The sequence below is a fragment of the Salvia hispanica genome, unplaced genomic scaffold, assembly GCF_023119035.1.
Source record: "Salvia hispanica cultivar TCC Black 2014 unplaced genomic scaffold, UniMelb_Shisp_WGS_1.0 HiC_scaffold_1182, whole genome shotgun sequence".
Classification (NCBI taxonomy): Eukaryota; Viridiplantae; Streptophyta; class Magnoliopsida; order Lamiales; family Lamiaceae; genus Salvia; species Salvia hispanica.
Window position 1 is genome coordinate 13995 of NW_025951452.1, and position 4383 is coordinate 18377.

At 30.5% G+C, this 4383-nt stretch overlaps 1 pseudogene; it reads left to right on the forward strand.

Moving 5' to 3' along the window:
* The first annotated feature begins 1844 nt into the window (after nucleotides 1–1844).
* LOC125198048 lies at nucleotides 1845–2662 on the forward strand (annotated as a pseudogene).
* The last annotated feature ends 1721 nt before the right edge of the window (nucleotides 2663–4383 follow it).

Consider the following 4383-nt stretch of genomic DNA (forward strand, 5'->3'; position numbering starts at 1 on the left):
GACCCCGTTTTTTTTTTCCTTTTTTTTTTCCCAAAATTTTTTTTTTTTTTTTTTTTTGGGCCCCCCCCCCTTTTTTTTTTAAAAATTCCCCTTTTTTTTTAAAAAAAATTTTTTTTTTTTAAAAAAACGGGGGGTTTAAAAAACCCCCCCCCAAAAAAAGGGAATTTTTAAAAAAAAATTTGGAAAAAAACAGGTTTTTCCTTTGGGAAAAAAATTTTTTTTTTTTTTAATTTTTTTTTCCCCAAAAAAAAAAAAAATTTTTAAAAAAATTTTTAAAATTTTAAAACCCTTTTTAAAAAATTGGGGGGGATAAAATTTTTTTTTTAAAGGAAAAAAAAAAAGCCAAATTTTTTTTTTCCCCCAAAATTTTTTGCCCGGGGCCCCCCCAAATAAAAAAGGGGTTTTTTTTTTTTCCAAAAAGGGGGAAAAAAAATAAACTAAAAAAACCCCCCAAGGGTTTTTTTAAAAAATTTTTTTCCTTTAAAAATTTCTTTTTAAAAAAAAAAATTTTTTTTAAGGCCCCCCCCAAAAAATTTTTTTTTAAAAAAAAAAGGGTTTTTTCCCGGGGGGAAAAATTTTTTTGGGAAATTTTAAATTTTAAATTTCCCAAATTTCCAAAACCTTTGTGATTTAAAAAACCTTTTTTTGAAAAATTTTTTGGAAAAAACCCCCTTTTTTTTTAAAAAGAAAAAAAAATTTTTGGAAAAAAAAATTTTTTTTTCCCCCCCCCTTTTTTTTTTTTATTAAAATTTTTTTTAAAAAAAAATTTTTTTTTTAGGGGAAAAAAAAAAAAAAAACCAAATTTCCAAAAAACCCCAAAAAAAAAAAAAAAAATTTTTTTTTTTAAAAATTTTTTTTCTTTCATAAAAAAAAATTTTTTAAAAAAAAAGGGGGAAAAAAAAAATTTTTTTTTTTTTTAAAAAAAACCAAAAAACCCCCAAAAAAAAAAAAAAAAAACCCCCTTTTTTTCCTTTCCCCCCTTTTTTTTTTCCCCCTTTAAATTAAAATTTTTTTTTGGGGTTTTTAAAAAACCCAAAAAAAGGGGGGGGAATTTTTTTGGGTAAAAATTTAAAAAAAAAAATTTTCCTTCCAAAAAAATTTTTTTTTTTTTTTTAAAAAAAAAAAAAAAACCTTTTAAAAAAAAAAGGGGTTTTTTTGGGGGGGTTTTAAATTTTTTTGGAAAAACCCCGATTGGGCCCCAAAAAAGGAAAAAATTTTTTGGGCCCCCCAAAAAAAATTTTTTTTGGGGGGAAAAAAGGAAAAAATTTTTTTTTCCCCCCCCCAAAAAAAAAAATTTTTTTTTTTCCCCCCTTTTTTAAAAAAATTTTTTGGGGGGGTTTTGGGGGGGGAAAAAAAAAAATTTTTAAAAGGGGGGGGAAAAAAAAAAAAAAGGGGGGGGGGGACCCGGGAAAACAAAAATTTTTTTTTTAAAAAAAAAAAAGGGTTTTTTTTATCAAAATCCCATTTTGGGGGAAAAAAAATTTTTTTTTTGGGGGGGAAAAAAAACCCCCAAATTTCCCAAAAGGGGGGGGGGGGGCCCCCCCCCTTTTTTCCCCAAAAAAAAAGGGGGTTTTTTCCCAAAAATTTTTTTTTGGGGGGGGAAATTTTTAAAAAAAAAAATTTTTTTTAATTTTAAGGGGTAAAAAATTAAAATTTTTTTTTTTTTTTTTTTTTTTTTTCCCTTTGGAACCAAAAAAAAAAAATTTTTTAAAAAAATTTTTTTTAAAAAAAAAAAAATTTTTTTTTTTTTTTTTTTTAAAAAAAAAAAAAACCGGAAAAATTTTTATTTAAGGCCTTTAAATTGGGGGAATTTTTTTAAAAATTTTAAAAGGGGGTTTTTTTAAGTCCTTGCTAATGGTAAGAAAGGGTTTAGATGTGGGGGCTGTTCTTATTTTACCGGGAGTTTGAATTGAAAACTCCTTCCGATCGTATTTCTCCCGAAATGAAAGAAAAGGTAAGTTGCTTTTCAGAGCTACCGCCCTGACTAAAAAAATATTCTTGTAATAGGGCCTGTCCCCGGCCAGAAATATAGTGAAATCACCTTTCTATTCTTGACCCCGCTACTAAGAAAGATGTTCACTTCTTAAAATATCCTATATATGTAAGGAGGAAATAGGGGAAGGGTCAGATTTATCCAAACAGGGGGAAGCAAATGTTACAGTTATAATGCTACAGGGGCGGGTATAGTAAGCAAAATCATACGAAAAGAAAAGGGGATATGAAATAATCATAACAGATCCATCAGTGGACGTCAAGTAGTTGATATTATCCCTCCAGGACCAAGTTCTTGTTTCAGAGGGTAGATCCATCAAATTGGATCAACCATTAACGAGTAATCCTAATGTGGTGCTGCGTTTAGTCAGAGGATGCCGAAATAGTACTTCAAGATCCATTACGTGTCCAAGGCCTTTTGGTCTTCTTGGCATCTGTTATTTTGGCACAAATATTTTTAGTTCTTAAAAAGAAACAGTTCGAGAAGGTTCAATTGGCCGAAATGAATTTCTAGACTCGCGGATTTATTGACACCAGGTTCGTAAAAAGAACAAAATTTTTGTTGTCAATTTTATATGATCAAAAAAAATAAATTCTGAAAAACCTTTTATTTATTTGCTCTTTTTCTACCAACTTCGGGGACTCCCTTGTAGCGCAATCTTAGTCATAACGCACGCTTAGTCATAGGAAACCAGATTTTTTGTTTGAAAGAAGACTATTTTATTTGACTTTATGGTTTTACCACCCTTTATCTTTGTTCAAATTGAATTGACAGGGCTGTGTTACTATTGCCATATTTCAATGCCATAAAATTGGGATAGAGATTAGCATAAATAAGCGGAGAATCGGATGAACCAGAAGCGTGGGGACCAAAAAATTCTAGGAGGCATTAGAAACCCCTTTTTGTCTTTAAAAAAAAAGACTCTGATTCTTAAAAAAAGGGGGCCCCTTTTTCCCCTCGAATCAGACAAATTTAAAAAAGGGAAATTTTACCTAGTTTTTTCCCCTGTTCCACACCAACTAGGGGAGTCCAAGGTATAACCAAAAAGAAAATGCCTACTAAACCGATCCCCCAAAATCCCGGATTCTTTTCCTTTACCCAAAGAGGAACCCTTTCCCGGTGTGGCCTTTTCCCCCCTTTCCCTCAAATTTCTAAAAGGGGTCGTGCTAAAAGACATAAACAGTGGGGTTTAATTATGAGACCCTTTCCCGAAAAAGGCTAAAAGAATGCCTAGAATTTTAGTTTTTTTCTTTTTCCTAATTGAAAAAAAATTTGGAAAATAAAACAGCAAGTACAAAAATGGTAATAACCCCCCGTAGAGACGGACGATTCAATTCAACACTTTTTCATTCAGGTTTTATTGTGTCATAACTATATAAATTTGGGATTAGGGTTTTTCGTTGGATTTAACTGCATTGCAAAATTTACCCCAAAAAAAACGGTAGGTAAAACCATGAACACCCAAACCCTGCACTGTAAAAAAAGGATGGGTTGGTCTATAATATTTTATTAGGGCCTCCCAAAACGATCTACTAAATTCATCGAGTTTTCCAAAACCCCAAAAAAATTTAATGGAAATTTCCCTTTTCGGCCCGTGAAATACTCGTTTGGCCGAGGGCCCTTCAAAACTAAACCGGTACTGACAAATAAAACCCCCAAAGAATAGGGGAAAGGGATAATAACATGAATGACCCCAAAATCCCAATACCCGGTAATAAAATCCGCAAAAGGAAAAGTTTCCCTTCCTTTCCCGACATGCTCAACTCCCATATTCTTTTGATCAAAAGGGGCGAGGAAGGGGTCAGTGACTCACTTTAAATGGGGTCTTTTAACCAAAGACCAACACAAGTATACCCAAAAATTGCCCAACGCAATGCAATTTTAATCAGTATCGAAAAAGGGAAAAATTAAAAAATTTTTTTTTTTCTTTTTTTTCCCTTTTCCTGTTGATGTAAAATGATGCTGTATTTTTAAAATAAAAAATTTTTTTAAAAAAAAGAGATTCTCTTTTTTCCCCCAATTCTATTTTAAAAATGGATTAAAAATCTAGCAATTTATTTTATTTGTAGAAAAGGGAGTTTTTTTGAATCCCCCTTTTCCCTTTTTTAATTTTTTTTAATTGTCCGGAAAAAATGATTCGATGAAAAGAAATTTAAAAAAATAAAAAAAAATGGAATCAATAGTTGTAATTTAATTCTTGGTTGGATCTCAATCTTTTGGGTCTAGCTACAAGGGAAAAGGGGTTTATTTTTTAAAAATCGAACGAAAAAAAGGAAAAAATAGTATTCCATAAAAATGGAATTCAAAATAAAATTCAAAAGGTTTTGTTTTGAATTTAACGATCCCTTCGTTTTTTTTTTTCGAATTTTTTTGGGGTGGAATCCCTTTTT